Source organism: Zonotrichia albicollis, chromosome 3, assembly GCF_047830755.1.
Source record: "Zonotrichia albicollis isolate bZonAlb1 chromosome 3, bZonAlb1.hap1, whole genome shotgun sequence".
Lineage (NCBI taxonomy): Eukaryota > Metazoa > Chordata > Aves > Passeriformes > Passerellidae > Zonotrichia > Zonotrichia albicollis.
Genome location: NC_133821.1, coordinates 89530324 through 89552517, shown reverse-complemented (window position 1 = coordinate 89552517; position 22194 = coordinate 89530324). Strand labels below are relative to the sequence as shown.

The 22194-nt window shown below is 37.5% G+C and overlaps 1 protein-coding gene across 4 annotated transcripts in view; it reads right to left on the bottom strand.

Annotated features, from left to right (window-relative positions):
- The window catches only part of ROCK2 (Rho associated coiled-coil containing protein kinase 2), a 93993-nt gene that overhangs the window by 54577 nt on the left and 17222 nt on the right, over positions 1-22194 (bottom strand). The window lies entirely within an intron of this gene.

Sequence of the window (22194 nt, the reverse complement as noted above, 5' to 3'; positions counted from 1 at the left end):
CACACCATGTTTATTAATAGGCAGCCAACAGAGCTAGACAGCTTTTCGGTCTTCTTAATAACTGAGGCTATAGCTAACAACCTGCTGATTTTATATTTTTATTAATATATCTGGAAATGCATAATTTATTGCAAATATTACTAAAATTATTATATTAATTTTAATAATGTATCTGGAGAGATTCAAAGGCAACACCTAAGACTATTAAATACATTTTGAATGCTGCTTTGTCCTAAGTAAGCTCATACAAAAATAAGACCATTTCATCCGTGGCAGTATCAGTTTACATCACAAAACACATTAGTGGTTAAGACAATTTCCAGAATGAAGAGATTTTATTTATTTATTTATTTTTGCCTCCTAACAAATGAAAGTGTCTTGGAAAGTGCCCCAACATGTTGATGGAGTATAGGTTAGAAAATTATTAAAAGCTAGTTGAAAGACTGGGCCTGGGAGACTGATCAGTGGCACAAAGTCCAGTTGGAGCCAGTCACCAGCAGTGCACTCCTGCACTGGCACTTCTCATGGACACAGAAGGTTTTCAGAAAGGTCAGCGAGGAGAAAAGTCAAGTCCTGCTGCTGGAGAGGAAAAACCCCAGGTACCAGGTATAGACCTTGGCCTGACAAGCAGGGGAGCAGCTTTGCAATGAAGCACCAGAGGGTCCTGGTGAGCAATAGCTTCCTCTCTGCTCTGCACTGATGAGGTCTCACCTGGAGTGCAGTGCTCACTCCTGGTCTCCCAAACCATCAAGGGCAGGGATCTACTGGAGTGAATCCAGCAAAGGGCCAGTAAAATTAAGGCACTAACACATTTCTCCAAGAAATAAAGGTTCAAAGGGCTGTGACTCTGCACCCTGAGAGGAGAAGACTCAGGGCAGGGGAGCTCATCAGTGTCTGTGAGTACCTGATGGGAAGGACAGAAGAAAAGGCACTGGTCATTGACAAAAGGTAAAACATACAAAACCCTATTTTAACACCATGCTTTTTTCCTCTGAGTTGTCAAGTACTGGAACAAACAGCCCACAGTTTGACTCCACAGAGGCTGTGGAGTCTCCACCAGTGGAGATATTCAAAATCTGACATGGCATGGTCCTGGGCAACCTACTTTGGTAGACCCTGTAGCGAGCAGGGTGTTGGACTAGACAATATCAAGAGGTCCTTACCAAGCTCAGACATTCTGTAACACCTGTAATATTTCCACTGCTGCGCAGAAAAAAGGTGGAATTTTACTCTTGACTGTAACCTTAACTGTTATGGCTGTCTTACACATCAAGTTCTAGAACTTCCTACCAGAAAGAAGCATAAGACAGTGTAAATAAGCCCTCTGTGGGCAACATGGAGCTTGCCTTCCCCAGCAAGCAGTTTGCACTCTGTTCACCAACCTGAATGAACAGGCATGAATGAAAAAAACCAGGCAAGAAAAGTTCATGAAATACAGGAACTAAGTCAGTCAAGAAGGCACAGCAGGTGCTTTAATAACAGTAAATATAGGAATTATTTCAGCCTTGACCATAACAGCTCCTGCAAGACACATTAAGGAGAAAGGAGTGATGCACCAGGACATCATACTCATCTTTCAAAGGGACAGAACACTTACTACTTATTCCTAATTTATATGACACTTTTACAGAAGATACAATAAAACCAAACCAAAGTAACAAAGTTGTTACATACTTATGGATTAGTCACTACATGAATTACACAGGTAATGCGCAATAATCTGGACAAATCCAACAGAAAGTACAAATTTGAGAGGACTTCCTTCAAAATAGCATAATAGAATCCATACTACTCTTGATTTGGCAAACACCACCTTCAAAACAGGGTGTCTCATTCTGCAGCATAATGTGTCTGCAGAAATATGGATCCTCACCCTGCAACATGTACAGAAGGACCATGCTGAATGCCCTGGTGGGAACAGCTGGGCCACCTTTTAGGATTTTACCCAGCTCAATGAAGCATCAATTCCAATTAGATGACAGTCTACACCAAACTCCAACATTATTCTTTCACTGCTGCTGAGAAAATACTCTCATGATCACTACCAGTGGGGTAGACACTTTAAGGGAGATGTGAAAGCACTCGGTGCTGACAAAAATCAGGAAGGCATATTTTTGTTCTTCCTTTTTGGAGGGGAAGAGAGGTGAGGTCACCTGACGTCTTAATGTTTTTCATGTGAAGATATTTTTGTGGTTGACCAAGAAACCCATATACAGTGTTCTTGACTTCTATTTTATGCAAAACATCAGGGGAAAGAATAGTTATCACCCCCCAAAAAATTTAGTGAAGTTGGATTACAAGGTCCAAACCAATCATACATATTCCAATTTAAGCTGAACTGTTCATTATAATTTCAGATGTCACTTTTTTCCCACGTGTCATTCTGATTCCATGGCTTTTTTGTGGGCTATACAAACTGAGAAACATATTTGCAGCTAATTTTTAATTAGCTCTTTTTGCCTCTTTTTCATGGACTCTAGGTAATAATTTTCACAAGTAGTTATTAATGAAAGGAAATCTGAGAACAGCACAAGTGACTATTTTAGCTCTTTGGAAGTGTCCTAACTCTAGACCACAGCCACATACACCTAGTGTCAAAGAGAGGTGATAAGTATAATCATCACAAGGAACAGAAAGTGTGTCAAATTTTTTTTAGCCCTGTGAACAAATTTTATACTCTTTCAAAGACAAGATTTTAAGCTTTTAAATAAAATTTTAATTTCATCATATCAACTTGTAATCTATGAAAAACTTGTCTTGCACACTAGCATTTTGTCAAAAGTTGTTTCCTTAAAGCTTTACATTTTCATTGAAAGACCTAATTTATATCACTTAACAGAAAAAATCCCTACAATTAAGAAGCTGGGTCAAAAGATTATGCAGTAAAACAGACAGTTGGGACTGAAGAGAAGTAATCCAGGAAATGACGTGTCCTCTGTCTAGGCCTCCCAGATAAGTCACTTCAACCAGGAAATATGCCATTAAAGGGATTACACTGGTCGTTTCTGCTTTCTGCTATTACAAAAGACTCTGAGCTAACAGGCCAAAAATAGCAGCTCCCAAGCAAAAGCATCACTGGCAAAGATAGATCTGCCCCCATCAAGAGCCTTTTGCTGATGGCAAACATGCTGAAATGTTTTCCAAGAGAAAAGACCAAACTTGATAAATTTTGCAACACTCTCCTACTACATGAGGAGCAGATTTCTTGGCCACTCTGACAGCAGTCACCCTCTGTGGACAACATGGAGCTTGCCTTCCCCAGCAAGCAGTTTGCACTGTTTACCAACCTGAATGAACAGGCATGAATGAAAAAAAACAGGCAAGAAAAGTTCATGAAATACAGGAACTAAATGTTTATGTTCTTCTCTGACAGAAGGGTCAGTGATAGAGAAAAATACTAGTAGTTTCTCAATAATGAGCTTAATATTAATTCCAGGCAACCACACAGAAGCCTTCACCAAATGAAATCATTGTGTGTTGGTAAGAGTTTCTGATATTAAAGTAACTGTCTGAACCTGTGTAACATTGATATGTGCATGTAAACTTCACTGGCTGTCAAAAGCAGCTTTGGCTATTTTGATTCATTCCTCACTTTCATGATGTGAAAAAAATAAAAAACAAATAGTGGATGACTGAACAGAAAAGGTATCAGTTACTTCAGGAAACAATTCATATTCCTGCAATAACTGGAAAATATAAAAAGTCTGATCTAGTGAAAGATGTCTCTGGCCCAGACAAATATCTGGAATAGATGATCTTTCAAGGTTCCCTTCTAACCTACACTCATGAGATCCTATGGAAATTTCACAATGCCATTATTTATTAAAAATACTAAAACAATATTCCTTTCCTTTTCCAAATCACCAAACAAAATTTAATAAAATATGCTGCAGCAAAAAGTAAGGATAGAAAAGTCTTGTAACATCACATTGTATTTTTTTTAGCTGGGCCTAAATGATTTTAAAGGCAGAACTACCCAATTCTATGAACACAGGAATTGAGCATCTAATGACTCTTCCCCAGGACTAAACCTCTACTATGTTCTTCCATATGCCAAAGGGACGCTTAAATAATTCTGGTCTTTACCAAGCAATTACTTCTTTCCATAACACAGAAGGTACATTTGGATGCAAGTCGAGCAGCTCAGTAACAACATAAAATAGGAAAAACAACAGAAAGATCATATGCAAGGCAAATACAGCCTTCTCCCTGCTCAGTGATCCCTAGGATATGTTGCAATTCACTTTTCTCTTATGGAAGTGTTAGTAATCAGTATGTGAAGGAATAATCTGGGCCATGATAATGCAGCTGACATTTACTGCTGGGAGGTCTTGCTATTCTAGTTCTTTAACAGTTTTACATTAATTAACAGATTTTTAAACAGTATGGGGTATGTACAGTTTAGAAACCTAAAAGCAGCTACTGTCCACAAATGAGTATGTAAATGCTTAACAACAGGCTTCACTTACAATCTGATTTCTGTACATGAAGGTAAACAAATACTGAAATGGTTTTAATGTTGTCTGCTAGTGAATACAGGCAAATTTTTCTTCATCATACAAGCAATACTTCTCAAGACATGTCCTCTTATGTGCTACATTTTACATGCATATGTTAATGGTTTTATACATTTCCCCTGCTATTTGAAAGGCACAGTGTGAAAATGTAATGATAATGATAGGATGGTAACAGCCCTAAACCAGCTTCCTTCTAAATACTTACAAAAGTATAATCACAAAATTGTTCAGGGTGCAACAAGACAGATGTTAAGGAACACCACTATGGAATAGTAAAAGCTTATGTAAATAATGATCAGAAAGGCTAAGGGGTATAATGAGTTGTAGTTTACAAGAGACAAGAGAAAACAAAGGAAGATACTTTATATTAAGAATGATCAAAAAAAAAATCCATTAAAAATTACAAAAAACAAAGAATGCACAGTAGGTTTACATTTTCTATGCTTTCTGGGATAAGAATGAAAACAAATCCTAAAGAAATTCATTATATACATAAAGAAATGTGCTGAGGGCAGCAAGATACACTGAGATTCACTCACAGTATTTAAGGAGACTGTCCCAACCAATTTACAGTGAAAACTCAGGCGAACAGGAGAGGTCAGCAGGACTGAAAAGGGTAAATCAAAGCACTCCCATTAAAAGGCATAGGGTTTTCCAAACTACAGATCAGAACATTTGGCAATGACGAGTTAGAGTAAGACATCATTTTGTAAACACCTAGAAGATTAACAAGATCCAGAGTTTAAGGTTTTTTATGTTCCTCTCAAAGATAAAACAGTGTCATAAAAAAAGATTTCTGCCAGATTATAGGGAGTAATCAATAAAGCAAATCATCTTAACACAGGAATAACCGCAGGACTCAACATTAACATAGGCAAAGTAAAAAAAAATATGGTATAGGAAATCATGGAGAAAAGGTCCAAAAGATAAGTATTAGGAATTTGGTAATCATCAGGACTTGGAAAACTGTGTCAAAAAGAAATTCCCTTGGGTTTGTCCTGTTTCAGTTCTACAGAATATTTTCATTGTCACAGTAAAGCAATAAAATTAGAAACAGATCTATTAAGAACTAAAAATAAAATAAGTAAATTCAGCAAATGATACAGAGCTTGAAGTTTTGAGCACAGGCTTTTTACTGCATTTGAAATTACCTCAAAATGAGGGAAAAAAAACCCTGAAAAAAATACAGTCAGATGCAACTCTAAGCACAAAAAGGGGGAGAGACATATGCTTTTGAAAGCAGTTAAATGCACAGAATATAAATATTGAAATTATGACCAAGCAGGAAGATAATGGAAAATGATGTGGGGTTACAGGAGACTCAGATGCATCAACAGGAGGTGCATTGGATAAGACCTCACAGAGAACTAAGATTCTTTTGTAAATGAAGATCAGAAATAATTTGCTGATATTGATATCATCTAAGCCAGAATATTGTGTCTAGTTCTGTGAATCCCTACACAGAGGACTGCAAAAGACAAGCTGGAAAAGAACTGAAGGGGAAGTTAAAAAGAGCAGGGAAATGATAAGCAATTTGTGCTAAAATAGGCTGTCAGGAGCAGAGACTTTAGTCTTTAAAAAGGTTAGCCTAAGGAGACAAGATAAGTTCTCTCAGAACATAAAAAGCTGGTATGAGCAATGCTGATGATGGACAATTCCTCACATTCCCTAAAACAACATAAAAAATTAGCTGAATTAGGCACAAAGGTTAGGTCAGAGATTAGGGAAAAAAGTTCTAAATAGCAGTAGTGATAAACTGACATAATGCAGCTCCTCAAGGGAGTTGAGAAACCACCTTCACAAGAGATTCACAAGCTAGAGAAATATTTATTGCAGTAGCTTCAGCTGTGGATCCTTTAGCAGTGATCTCTAAAATTCCTTCCAAACGTACCTAAAATCTCTTCACAAATTACTGTAAGAAATACACAAAGGCAGTAAGCCAAGCCAAAGAAAAAGGACTGAAAGCCAGAGTAAACCAGAAGCTCTGAAGATACAGCTTAACATTATTCACTTAAAAAATCCCTAAAAACTTGACCATTACAAAAATGCACCTTTTCTTCCTCCAAATTGGTTGTTGCTTTTTTCTCTTTAAGCTTTAAGAAAATAAAACTGGTCTTGCATGTGTTGCTGATTATCACTGTAGCCATGAAAAATTCAGTAGTTCAGCATAATCTGCTTTCATCTGAGGTCACTGTACATTTCCAGGTTCTTTAGCTACTTTGTATTTTAGAATTCACATTGCTTTCAAAACATTAATATACACCAAAGCCCAGAACTACAAACCTGTTAAAATGACATCAGAGATAATTTCCTATTCATTGGAAATCTCCAAGGCCTTTATTAGCAATCTCTGCCCCTTAACAGGAGAGCAAGAGTGGGTTGGTAATTTTGACTGTCACTCTCCTGCAGCCATTTATGCACCAGCTCAGATGGAGTTTGCCCAGGCAATCAAGCTAAACAGTACAAGTATTAGAACTGCAAAAAGACTATCTAAAAATGCACAAAAAGTAAACTCATGTCTAAAATTGTTTCTCTTACATCCTGAAGAAATGGAATTACCTACTGTTTCAAGAAAATCCAAATGCAACACATAGCCTTTTATTCATTCCTCTTTTCTCTAAAAGGGCTTCCAAAGGTTAGAGCTCTTGGACGAAGAGGTAACATCAGGAACACAGACAAAAAGGTCAGGAGGCTCATCTGTGCTTGAGGATGGAGACAGATAGCCTATTCTTAAAATCATTTTTTGACCATCCTTGTTCCGTATTAACTAAGAATCCCGCTTGTCCATCATGAAACTTACTTTATTTATCATTTTGTAACCTCAGACTGTTCAGTCTGTGATGCTACTGTCAGCAACTATCCATGGCACGTTACACCATCAGAATCACTCATTCTTCAATTTATTTCACTGTGAACTTCCTTTCAGACAAATGAATTTCCTATATATATTCCTTCACGTAATGCTGATGGTTGTGTTATGTATTTATTTGAATGTATTATTTATTATTATTAATCTATTTAGCTGTCATGGATAAATAAGATGCAAGTGCACAATCTACTAACTAAAAAGGACACTTATTAGGGTAAACAACAAAAATTGTAACTACCTCTATTACAGTAACTGGAGCTGCAAACAACATGGCTTGGAAAAAAAAAAATCAAGAAAAAGCCTAGCACCCTCGTCCCTTAAAAGCATGATTAATTAGAAATTATTCAAAGGCTTGGGTTTTTTTGTAGTCAGTGATTCAGAAAAAATTATTATAAAATTTCCCTGTACTAAAAATACCAGCAACTGTTTAAAGTCATTCTTTAAAACACTTCTAACCAAATAAATAATGGCCTGCCCATCATGTTACCTCCTGCCTAACTTCAAATTTGATGTCAGCAGCATATTCTTATCAGCTGCACCACATATTTCTTGAAATGTAAGTGCTGCACTCCACCATATTTCCATGAGCCCAGATTTCCACTTAAAGTGATGAATAAAACTGAGGTAATCAAAATCACATCTAGCTCTGGAGTATAGAATTTGGATGCAGTATGGAAAAACCTACATGCAAATATGTTAAAATACATAAATATTTAAAATGTTTAAATATATAAAATAACATAAATAACACTTCAATTCCGATTCAAGATTTCTAGTGGAATATTCTAGATTTTAAAGCAAAACAGGAATTTTTCTGGATGTTTTCTGATGGAACTCTGTATACATTCTTCTAGGGACTGGCTAAAGTAATAGTTCCATCATTTGTAAAATCCATGATGATGAGGTATTATCAAAAAGTGAAGTTTTCTCATCAACTTCAATAACAGAAAAAATATTTAAGAGGTCAATAGCCTCAGCCTCAAGCACTGTAGCAGAGTTTGTCTCTCCTGACAAGCCCAACTAAAAGTGGCTGAAAACTCCCCCCCAAAACATGGAGAAAAGCAAACCTGTCGTGCCACATAACTGGCTGTCCTGTATAGAAGAGACTGGATTCACACTCAGGACAGACATTAAGCAGACACTTTGAGCAGAGGTTCAACTCAGATGACTTCTACAGGTTTCAAAGCTGAGTTACTCCATGATGCTAGAATTACTTTTGATCTGAACACATGGCAGATTAGGAATATTAAAATCAGGTTTTGTATCATTGAGTCCAAAAACTTTAGTTCTTGCAAAGATAAAGACAGTCCTTCGCAGCTGTCCGTGGCCTTGAATAAGGAATTTCTCTACTGTAAAAAAGTATGAAGTAAAGCAGTAGAAAAGAAGTGTGGATAGGAAGTTGCTATCTGCAGATTTTGAAAGACTACTTCAGCAAGCCTGGTGAAGTGAATGCCTATTGCAATCTGCTGCTACAACTACTCATTTCCAAGTTTCTGAGTGAGAAGTTGGCTCTGTGCACAAATCTGTATTAATTAGCTATTTCTTCCACAAGATTAGTTAAGACTTTCACACAGAAACAACTGCTCCCCAAAGCTGTGGGCAGCCTGTATCAAGATCTTGGGGCTTCTTCCATTGAAGAGGAGGTGATGCAAAGACCACAGGAGAGAGCAAAAATTTTCTTCTGAAGGATTTTTTCAACTACTTTAATAACAAATTAGTTCAGTCATGGAAGAACTTTTATTTCTTTAGTCACTAAAATCTAGTTAATGTAAAGTTTAAAAGACATCAAGGCCACTGAAGAACCTTGTTTTAGAAGCTGTAAGCATGTGAATTCATTACAAAATTTAAAATTTCTATCATGGTTGATCACAAACTCAGGAAAATAACAGCTCTTGATTTCTGATCTGTTTATCTAGCCATAAATTCCACTCAGTGGGTGTTGTTATATCCTCTGCCTTATGAATCAGTTTGCAGAAGCTTTTAATGCTAATTGCAAGTTATATCAGAAGGAACTGTATTTAAAAATAAACATTACATAATACTAAGATACCCAAGAAAAAACTCCAAACTATTGCAGCTTGAAGAGACAAATACAAACAATAAACACTTGTGCTTGTACACAGCACCTCAGCTTTATCTCAGTCAGGAAAAACATCAGTGTCTGCGAGATATTCAAATGTCATGTATGACCAGAATAAAATAAACACATTATCTCACTTTGGACAGTGTAAAAAATCCTGTGCCGTGCATAAAAGAGCATGACTTGCAGCATGACACAGAATGACTGTGATTAAACCTGTTTCTCTTAAACTGAAAACCATTTAGTATGTCTGTCCCTAGAAAACCAGAATATACACACATACATGCACACACACATTTATGTGTGTATATTCTACCTACATAAAGGGTATCAAGGGCATGAAAGACAAGAACAAAAGCTTCTATAAATAAACCAGCAACTAAAGAAAGTAAATGGGGGCAAACTGTCTCGGTAAAGCAGGAGACCTGGGGACACTTTGAGCCTATTTTGCTGTTGTCCCCTGGGACATAGAGAGCTCCACCTCAGGCATCCTCATGGGATCCATCTGAGGGGCATGAGGGAGTCAGTCAAAACCATTACCAGGCTGCTCTCTACCTCCTCTGAGAGGTCATAACAACTGGGGGAGTCTCCTGTTAAATGGAAAAGAACGCATTTTCTGCCCATGTTCAAGAAGGAGGACCTGCAGAAAAACAGGCCAAAATTCAAATTAAGTTCAGGCCCCTGGACACCATTATCAATTAAATGCAGAATAAGATAACTGACTACATTGATCAGAAGTAAATTGTACATAATCAATGTGTCTTCTCTAAGGACATGACTTTTTCAGTGCCGAAGGACTGAGCAGTGTTTATTTTGTTTATCTGGACTTCAGCAAGGTATTCAACACAGATTCCTGCAGGAATTGTATGGGCCACTTGGGTACACAAACAATCAGCTGGGTGGAAACCTGGCCGGACCATCCGGCTCAAAGTATCACTGTGATCAGCAGAATCAAGTCCAACTTGGCACCTGGTGACCACTGGCATTCCCCAGGGACTAATACTGGGAGCGATACTGGGACCCATACTGTTTGTTTTTACTAATGACCCAAAAGCTAGGACACAGTGTACCTTCAGCAGCCTCACAGATAACACAACCAGGACAGTGGCTGATACACTGGAGGACACAGCTGCTATTCAGAGGGACCCAGAAAGGCTGGGGGAGATGGGCTGAGAGGAGCCTCATGCAGTTCAGTGTGACACACACAGACTCCCCCATGTGGGATGGAATACCACCACACACTAGGAAAGGCTGGCTCTTGCTGGCTAGACAGTGGCTTTAAGGAAAAGGATCTCAGGGTCCTGTTGAACAAAAACCTCATCATGGGTCAGCAGTGGGCCCTGTGGCAGAGGAGCATGACAAGAGGCAACAGACATAGCTTGCCATATGGGAAACTGAAACTGGCTACATGGAAACATTTTCTTCACCACGGTCAAATGCTAAAACAGGTTGCCCAGAGAGGGTATGGCATCTCTATGTTTGGATATTTTCCAAGTGAAATTCTTAAACTTAATCTAATTGAAGCTGATAATGAGTACATCAGCAGTTTGGACCAGAAGACCTCCACAAGTCCCTTGCATCCTAAATTATCCTATGATGGGTATTTGTATTCAGTTCTGGAAATAACTTCAACCAGAGCTCAATTACTGACAGAGTGCCATGTGCATCTTCAGAAATACCACAAATTATTTGGCTAGACATTGCTGTTAGAAGAGCTGACAGGATATTTGTGAAACAATATTTCATCATGAATTCTATTATCACAGTTTCATCGATTATCACAGACTGAGGCCTGTCTGTAGAAGATCATGACTCTGTTTTGTTTTGTATTGCAGTCAAATCTAAGATAAGAGATGGATAAGCACAAATTGAAATAAGCAGAGACGCTATCAGATAGTATCACAGACATTCAGCTGGAACCTGGTCTCCTACATATGTGGTGACTCAGACTTCCTGGCTAGCTGGATCTCCATTAACAGGACGATGGAAGGCAAAAGAAGCCAGCATGCAAGACACTTAAAACAGAAGGGAAGGGTTTATTCACATCATAAAACTTATTGCCACGGGATGTTTCTGCTGCCAAGGAGTTTACACTGGGCTGAAGGCTATTTGATTCAAGGGAGATAAAGCTGACAAGGGCAGTGAGACAGAAAACCACCACATCCACCTTGGAGATTCCCTGAGTTGCCCTGTCTCCCCAGGTTGGGAGAGTGGAATTGAACAGGCAGAGTCTTTCTTCTGCACTCTGTCCCAGGCACTTCTGAGCTACTGACTACTGCTGGGAACAGCATCATTAGGCTAGAAAAACTCCTAATACAGTCTAGTTATCGAAACTGTCTTTTCATGCTCACATAAACTGCTTTGATCCCTACAAATGATTACATGGAAGTAAGACAAGTTTCTTTCAGCCTACATAGTACATGCTCTGGACAAAAGAGAACATCATGCCAAACTCAAAAGTATGCATGTAAAAAGAGAAGAGCTTCAATAACAGACTAAGATAAACCATTCTGAAACCAGCAGTACATTGTATCTCGCCTGTCATCCGCCCAGCCTGCAAGAGAAGCCTTGAAATTTGGGGCTGGACGAGTAATCTGTTGATGAGATGGTGATTGTTCAAAGGTTGGACTCTGACAATCTTGGAGGTCTTTTCCAATCTAAATAATTCTGTGAAATGTGAGAAAACAGAGGCTGGATTCAGATGCCAACTCCAGCAACAACCAAATCAAGAGCTACTGCTACAAAGCAGGCTATGAGCTTGCAGAAAACATTTGAAAGGATTTAGTATCAGCTCTGTGCAATAAAACAATTTTTCTCATCTTTGAAATTTACAACAAAAAGACTATTAACCATTTAGTAATGTTTTAAAGTCATACTGTATCTATTTTAAGCCAACTTTTACATCTTGGGAGTGGCAGTACAACTGCATACACATACAGACCTATTAGAAGGAAAAAAAAAATCAAAACTTAGAGGATAAAATAGAACAAAGGTTGACTGCCCAACCTTATCTCACTTCCCTTTCAACATGATAATCCAGCATGGAATGGGTGGCTGTGCCGTACTTTGTACACTCTTTCCTGGACGCAAGTTCACCCCTTGCTCAGTGAAAACAAAACCAACAGAATTCAGTGTTTAAAATTTCTCTTAGGTAGCTTAAAATCTACTTTCAGGTACATTCAATGTTCTAGGAGCTTGACTCCCATTACTGCACAGACAATGTAAAAACCACTCACACTGCAGTTTCTGAAATACCATGACTGATTATCAATTTTACAGCTGGTTAAACCTCATTCTAGTTAAAAAAGGCCATTTGTTTTGGTAATACTCTAGATGGCAACTCTGAAATGAAGTGGGACACTTGGTCTGGAATTTGCATAACGAGTTCCCAGAACATTCCTCTTCCCAATGTTCCAGCTGTAGGTGCAAATCAAACAATTCGGTGTGCCTATGTATACAAGATCTTTTTGTTTGCATTTGTGAAAAGGAATTACATCAAACTGGCAAAGGAAACTGTAGTCCTTTTAGAAGAGACTTAAAATCATAATGAAGTTCCTTAGACTTTTACTGCTAAGAGAGAAAATTATTTTAAGTTATGTCCCTACTTTAAATATTAGATTTATCTTTAAGAGAACTCTAGTGTCCTTTTTTCCCAGACATCTCAATTCTCAATATCTGAATTTTGAATTTAGTGTTATTTTCACAATTTCATCAACCTAGGAAATTATTATTTTCAAATTCAATTCAAAAAAAGACATCTCTATTAAGAGAAGCATTATTGCAAAATTCTGAAATTAGAGCAATATAGTTTTTTCACAGTAAAGATGTTATTCTTGAACTGTTGTAAATTCACTCTTGTGTTCATTGTGGGTGAAATAAAATCAAAGGTTTTGCTCTACATACATACACTTGTCCTTTTATCCATAGTAATGCGATTTTCAGATGGACATACAAGTCTCCAAGCTCTCAAGAAAAAAACTCACATTTTGAAGTTGATATACCTTTACTTTTTTTTTTGATAGACCTTTACTTTTCAAGAGAGTTCCTGGTTCCTAACTTCCTGTTCCTAACTTCCTCCAAGAAGATGGAGGTACACAGGTGAAAGATAAGAAGATCCCATTTTAATTTCCATCACTCAGAGGTGCAATGATCCACCATGCAGCTTACCTTCTAATACTTATTTCTAAATTTTGCTATCACCCTACACTACACAGTATGCAATTCTATATTTAACCCATCTCTTCACTCAGAATGCCATCACTCTCAGTGGAAATACTTTAGTTACATACCAAAATAGAACTCCTAGAAGCAGTAATCCTTTATGCTGACTCATTGATCTGAAAATATAATTTCAGTTCTTCGAAAGCATATACCTGACTTCATCATGTGCTCAAATCCCCCTTGTTTACATGCACTTTTGAGAAACACTGAATTACAGTTACCACAACAACAACAACAACTATTTGTGAAAAAACATTAATGTGCAGCTAATCCCTACTATTCTGTTTGATCCCACTTCAATACATCTGAATAACAAATCTGTCAAGGAAACCTGTTTGAAAAGTACAAATGATTGTATTTGCCTAACAGCAGCAACATAAAACTTCTTCTACAAAGGACAGACAAAGAAGTGCTAGGCTAAGAAATACTGCAGTCATCGAATTAGAAGATATTTAAGACCTATTATTAATCATCAAATATTGATGAAAGTTTGGCACGAAAACAAGCTCACATTTGCTCACACAAAGGATCTGGAAGAATGAAAATCCACAAACACGTTTCTATAGTAAATCATAATACTGAAAATCCAAGTTAGCATTAAAATGACCAGAAAAAAAAGGTCAGAGTTTTAGCACATATAATGCAGACAAAAAAGGTGGTCAATAGTTAAAAAGATGAAAGGATAGAAAAGGATTACAGAAGGAAATGTCAAAGATCATTCCAAACACATTTTGAAAGGAATTCTAAATACTATCACTTAGACTTGGGCAAAAGGAAGAAAGGAGCAGTTAAAATTATTATGGCTTTTTCAGTCTGCACGGCTTGATTCCAATTATAAAGCAATGTTGCTGCACTGACTTTAATACCCATTACTACTAAAATATATGGTAAATTAGCTACTAAATTCCTTTAAAAAGAAATCAAATTAATTAAATGGAAATTTAACTCCCTAGCTAAACGATTGATTGATAATCTGAAGCCAATTATTTCAAAAATTATCTTTCCTGTAAAGTTCTAAAATCCTACTAACACAAACTAGTGCTAGAATTCTAGAACTAGTGTCGAAATTCTGGAACTAGTTCTAGACTTTTACAGTCTTTGTACATAAATTTCTTTAGTAAAAGAATGACATCGGTTCTTTTTGCAGTCCACAAAGCACCATAAATTGAACAAGATTTAACAACCTCTTATCTGAGTTCTTCCCAGTATCAGTAAGTGAAAGAACCATCCGCCTTGAAGTTTTTTGTTGAGCCAGCAAAATAGATGACTTTCAGGTCATCCCCCAGTACATGTACCTCGACACAGAATATGATTCATGATTTGTATTTTGTTTCCAGAATTCCTCACATTACATCCATGAGAATAACGTGGGGGAAAATAATCTGAAAATGGAAGTTTATTGTTTTTTTAATGTTAGGTTAGTGGTTGGACTTGATGATCTTAAGAGTCTTTTCCAGCCTTAATGGTTCTATGAAAAGCAATCCAGTAGGCTTACAAAGCAAGAGTAGGGGATGCCAGCATCCCCCTACTCTGATGTGACAGCACATACAAATGGGAAGCCTTTCAGGTAGACAGCACAGGCTGAGTAGGGTATAGGTCAAACAACAACAACATCAGCAAAAAAATGGGTACAGGTGAAAGAAAAAAATGTCAACTCTAAGAGTACAGTGTTCTGCCAAGAGGACAGCCCTGACTTCAGAATCATAAGCGCCCTGAGTTCCTGGAGAAAGATTTCTATAACAAGCTAATGAAGTCTTCCCTGTGCAGATTCCCAAAGCAGTGGCTGAGCCTCAAGCAGACTGTAGAGCTGTATTTCATGGCTATGGCTATTTCTGAGCAATACCAGCAGTGAAGACCATGCCCAGAGTCCAGCTCAGCCACAATCCTGCACTGCAAAGCAGAAGGTGCATGATCTCAACAACTGTTACTTGCACGTCCCATTGCAACTTGAAATGTAGACACTTCTAGGCAGAGACTTCTGGGGCACCACCACAACACAACTTCCTCTTCCTGCTTGTGAATTTTCACTCTATACCAATGTCACAGCTCATATCTTGTCCATTCTGCAAACACAACACTCAGTCAAGCAACTACCATGTCTTCTTGGGAAATAGGATCAGTTTAATAAAAAATGTTGCCTTTACCATCCCTTTGCTAGGGATCCTGTCCCCTGAGGCCAGGGTGCATTGCTGAGAGCAGATGAGAGCCATGGCTGGGAGCAGGGGCTTTATGTCCCTTTACACACTCAAGAAAAAGAACCAGAATTCCCCCTCCCATGCCAAGAAGACTTCAGAGCTGCTTCCCCACCTGGCTATTCCCTGCTACGTCATGGCAACTTCTTCTTGCCTCAAAATTATAAAGGGAAATAAAAAACCCCACATTTCCAAGGCAGCACCACAGACATTTTCAAAACCAGGAGACTGTTCTTCAGCTCCATATGAAAGCCAATACTGCCATCAGAGCAACAGCCTTATCCTATTCCATTATAACTGTGCAAACATTACTCTTCTTTACCAAAATGCAGTTTACCAGAATTCGGGGTTATTTGCTAGGATGTACTATTTTGCAGATCAATTTTACATTTACAGTTGTGATATCCAATTAACAAGAATGCTGATGAAAATATTAACTCACTCCCTTTGTCAAGCAGAAATATTTTAAATATGAAACCTCTTACTAGCATAATTTTAGATTTTCTGTATTTTAAAAAGTGCTAGGAAAAAATCCACTATGGGAAAATTAGCAGTAAGTATGTAGAAATCATTCTGAGCTGATAATTCCAAAAATCTAGCAAGTTCTGAAGCAACCTATAAATTTGCAACCATGCTTTGCTATATATTGATTTCAACCCCCTCAGTTACCTCAATTAAGATTGTATGTGTAAAGTTTACAGTATGACATTTTCATCTTCTGAAATGTTTAAGAAATTATCATCATACTTTACTTCATTTTAAAAATCTTCCACTCACCACAGGAAGTAGCTGAATGAAAGCAGAACAGGGGCACCTGCCCACTCCTAGGAACAGCTGCTCAAATAGTATCCTCTAGTAAGTACATGATTAAATGGGAAGTTATTTAATTTCCTGATCAGCCTCAAACTTAAGGTGGTACATAACACAGAACCATCTGCATGAGCTACCATGTGAATGCTTCCACGAAAAGCATGAATTTTTAACAACATTAAGACTTGCAATTTATCTAAACAATGCATATGTCAAACTTTAAACTCCATACTTTCCTAACTGACGTTTACAACAGAAAACACTAAAGCAACACCAATGTAGCTGTGACAAAGTAAATCATGATGCGCTATGAAAATTCACTTTCTGACTGACTGCATAATTATGGCACACTTCAGTTACGCATATTCTTCCAACCAGTCATAATCTTAGTAAACCAACTCCCTCCTTTTAAATTTTCTCACCAAGTCATAAAGGAGGACGCATTCAGAGACCTTCATCAGTCCCTCCAAAAGCCCTATGACACAGCTGCCTTCCAGCTGCACAACCTTCCTGCTGACATGTCATGTTCCACTAAAAGATCTAGGTCCTTTCCTGGACAGAAATGGACTGAATGCACATTTTAAAGCATGACAGAAGACTCAAGATAAATGGAAATTTATGCTGGGATTTTTTGGGCAGCTTAGAGGAACATGAAGTACTGTCCCTGTAAATGCAGAGGTTAGCCATTCTGCACAGCAGGCAGGAAAACAAGGTAAGTGCTTTCACAACTTCCGCTTGCAAACCAAGCTGCACCAACAGTTTATGCTACAGAAGTAAGGAGGAAAGCTAAAAGCTTCTTACTTCTTTATGCTGCAATACAGCACTTCAGTCAAGACCAATTTTGTTTCTCCTGAAGTCAGCAGAACTGTCTCATTTTAATTTTAAGACTTTTTAAAAAGTGGTGATTTAGCTGACCCAGAAATACAATGTCAGAGGTAGATTTTTAACAAAGCCATGCTCCTCTGTTCCTCTAATCTCCTCATTTTTTCTTCTTTGGGTTTCTTTCTTTGCTATAGCTCCATACCAGCTGGATTCCCAGACAATATTTCATTTTCTCAAAACTGATCTTGCATTATTTTCATGACCAGTCATGAACTGCTCTCAATTTGAGATGCTTGACCACAGTTGTAGCTCTTCTTCAGAGTTGCAATGTCTTACTCAGCCAGCACATTTGCAGCTCTTTAAACTCATCTTTATCTACACAGGCCAGGTTGCCATGTCATTTTTTCATAGAATTAATATATTTCTCTTCAGATAACACAGTAAAAAACCTTGCTGTTGCTCTCATCAGATGACACAGTAAAAAACCTTGTCAAACCTTCAGATTGAAAACACCACAAACTTTTCAATATTATGAACTTTTTTTTCCAGCAAAGTCAAGCTTTTAAATATTACTTTTCAGAATCCTTCTCTTTAGACTAGAATAGTTCAGCTGTTCATTTTTCCTCTAGAGGCACCTACAGGCCTTGGGAGGACACCAGGAGTTTTTCTCTGACCTTAGTGTCTTCTTTACATTGCTCCCTGAAAGTTTGTTCATTTTCAGTCTACCCAATGGCAAAAAACAACACTCCAGTTCTACTTCACAGCTAAACAATGGCCCTCCACCAACTTCACAAAAGCAGAGAATTCCAAATAACTACTATCAATAACCATTTAGAAAGAAGTTCTGCATATCTGTTGTATGGAACAATACTATCTCAGCATTTTATGCGAAAGTATTACATTTACCACACAATTTCAGTTGTAACTGTTATAAACATTTAACTTCCATATGATGCAAAGAGAGTTTTTAGTAAGGATGACTGCAGAGTGGAATTTGACAGAAGTAGCCAAGATAACTGAAAAATGCTATTGATAGTATTTTATCAAATGTTTGATAGAATATTAAATTATCAAATGTTTGATAGAAACAGTATTTTACAGCATTTCAAAAACTTGACTGGGGAGCAGAAGAGGATCTAGCCTGGCACCACCTCTGAAGGAGGCACACAATGCTGCATAAACTGCTGGGGTTTCATCAACAGAGTGCCTGGGTGGCCATACGAAGCTGGAGCTTTACATTAATTGTATTTATTTTATGTAATTTCTTGGAATGCAGTTTATAGCTTAACACAGAAATCTGTCCAATATTTTAGTTTTAGCTGGGTGATGTCATTTAATTTCTTCAACAAGATAATGACCTTCTGACAATTAAGCCCGTCATGAAAAGGTTATGTAAATAAGAGCATTAATATATTCCTTCCATGACATTACAATAATGCACCTACTGGATTTATAAATAAACTCCGTGTACTCTATGCCTCCTACATCATCTACCTCCACGTCTCAACATCTCAAAATATCTGGCTTACACAAAACAAATTTTCACAGGTATTGCAAACACTAACTATACAGAATGGTATTTTATAATGACACTGTGAAAAAAAATAAAGTCAATAAGTCTGAAACTCATGCCTAAACATATTAGAGTCCATTAAAATAATTTAAACAGGATTGTCTTAAAGGTAAAATGAGAAAAAGCCTAGTTGTAGTGAATGAACCTTAGAATACATGATGAAGTAGTTATTTGCTGCATCTTTTGCGACATTTGCTAACAAAGCCTGAAGGACTTCCACAAATAACAAGTGTTGAAATGCTAAAACTGTAAAACATGCTGGTAATTGCTCTATTTCAATTCACTGAAGAAAAGCAATCAAAAATAGCTCTATGGGAGGAGTTTTGAGATGGAAATACTGAACAGCTCATACTTTTCATTAAGAGTGACCAATACTTATAATTTTAATATAAAATAATTACAAATACATGCGATTCAAGTATACATGCTGTATCAAGGACAAGTGTGAAATAACCTTTTGAAGCTTCTTTCTTTTCACTTGCCCCAGACTGCAAAAGAGCCATTACGTTGTTGACCTGATTAAGAAGCAGTTGAATAAAAACCACAGAGAAATGGGAAGCTCGAGCCTGTGCTATTGGTGATATCCACAGCAGTCACGATGGATGTCTCAAGAACTTACTCCACCCAACTCTTCCCAAAACAAACTTCGGAAGCAGGTTAACACTAACATTTGCTTCCAAAGCTGTGTGTTGCAGGCATCTAACAATGAGTAAATAAATTACAGCAACCCACAGTAATTTTCAGAGCTGCAGAGTAACCAGTCAAGCAGCATATGTTTGCATACAGAAGTGATCTATTGAAGGTCTGAGGATGAAGTTCCAGGACAGTCTAAACCAGTCTCTTTATCCCCTAAACAAAAATCCCCACTCCTCCTTTGCCTCAGCAGTTCTGTCTTTTTCACCCTGAGCAAGCCAGTTTAGGGAGCCAAACTGGACAGGTCTTCTGCTGTTTTCATTTTTGAGCATTTATCCCCTTAAACCTGTTCACTGCAAGGTCAAAAAGTAAAATAATCAGTGAAAAGGCAACAGAAAGAATAGAGCAACCAAGGCAGATCAGTCCCATGCACTGGGAATTACTCCTGAGAAAATGTCATTTCATTCAAACCTGAAACACAGGGAGGGTGGAAAAGCAATAACAAAACAACAAAAAGCTGTAAAGAACTTCTTTCTTTTATTTTCCCAATACAGCTTCACTTGAAAAGAAGCTGTATATCTTTAGAACTGACTATTTCTTGGCATACTAATCAGTCTAATCAGAATAGAAAATACTTCCATAGTTCTGTAAGAAAAATATGCTAAGCATACTATCAATAGCAATTAGTTTATCCACAGAAAATGTTTTGTTTCACTAAGTTATGATTCGTATTCAAATGGACAGACAGACCTCTCAAGAACAAAACACTCCCTACATATTTTAGAGTAATCCAGTGAGTTCATTTTTCACTTCCTGCCAAACATAAAAAGAAAGTCAAAATGTCAAAACAATGAATTTTTACATAACTATATAAAAAACTCTTCACACATGCAAATAGTACCTTCTTTTGCTTAGGAAATAGATCTGTAAATTTAGAGAGAGTGAAAAAGTGGAAGATAATTTTTAAGAAAAAGATACTGACATACTGCACAAGGGTCCCCTTCAGCTGTAAACACAAAGAGCTATATTAGAAAGGATATATTTTGGGAAAAGATTAATTGTAAACTATTATCCTCTACAGAGAAGCAGCAACATCACTTCACCTCTTCAAGTAATTTTCCTTCTTCATTCTATTTAAGACAATGGTCACGACCTTGCTCATAAAAGTGCTGTTTGGATTTATATCAAGTAGTTTGAAAGAATGTTTATCCCGAGTTTCATGTATCCGCACTGTCAACTTGAAAATCTTTCCTCCCTAACCTTAAAAAAAAAATCCCACCCCACAAAAATCTGAACGTTTTTCCTCCTCAGCTTCCTATCCCATACTGCAGATAAGCCTTACTTATTCAACTTATCTTAAATCTTGCTGGAGTGCTGCCATACAATTTTATGGACATGAAGATTTCTGGAGCCTTGTCGTGCTGTACCAAACACTGCAGTGTTCCTCCAGAGCCAGACCAGCTGTCTCAAAGCATTTGCCTTTGGCTCCTGTAGTAGGTTTAGACTTCGATCTCCTCATTCCTTGAGGAACACAGAGTTCAACAGTGTCACCACACCAGTGAAATCTCCCACCAGAAGGCTGTGGTACATAATTACATTCCTCTTGAGCAAAGAAGATTTGCAAAACAGAGATGAGTTTTATCATCTCTACTTGGAAGCTTAAGATTTTGAGAGACTGGTCCAAAATTAGGCAATGAAATGAATTAAGGACCACAGAAAAGCACACCACCTTTTCCAGCACTAGCTGCCTCTTTCCTAGTCATCTGCTACATTTTTCCTGCAGGGTTTTGTCTCCAAATACCACAGCTCAGGAAGCTGGCACAACAACTTAGGGAAAAGTGAATGTAATTCCCCAAACTCTAAACCCAAAGAGAGCTTGCAGCTCTGGGGGCAGCCAGTGCTCCAGGTCTGAGACAGACTGCAGTTTTCTTCACTCTATCAAACTCATTTTTTAAATACATTTCATGACACTGAAGTGTGTTCTTTCAACAGCATTTGAAGTTTGTTGCAGAAAGTTTCTCATACAGTCAAGAGGTTAGCAGTTACCACAATCACTTACAAAATTAGTGCTTAAGAAATACTACAATTTATCCCAAAATTTTGATATATATTTATTCTTTTTAAGTTGACCTGTGTGCGTTTGGAGGAAAAAGGGAGAAAAAGTTGATAGCTGGTTATTCTTTGACAGTTTGGGTTGAAACTGCTTTTCAAAGACAAACCTAGCAAAGGTAGTGCAGTTTCTACCAAAATGAGCAAAGCATGTATAAAAGCCAAGTAAATCTCACTAAATGCTTGGCAAAATGAGATAAACATGAGAAAACACGTGCCAACCAATACCACCTGATCAAAGTTACTGAAACACTCAGGGGAAAGAAAAGACAGGTAGTATATATATTTCCTCATGAAAAATATTGAAAAATACTTATTATTATTTCCAGTGTTACATATTCATGTTTGCCAAAAAGGTTGAAAATTCA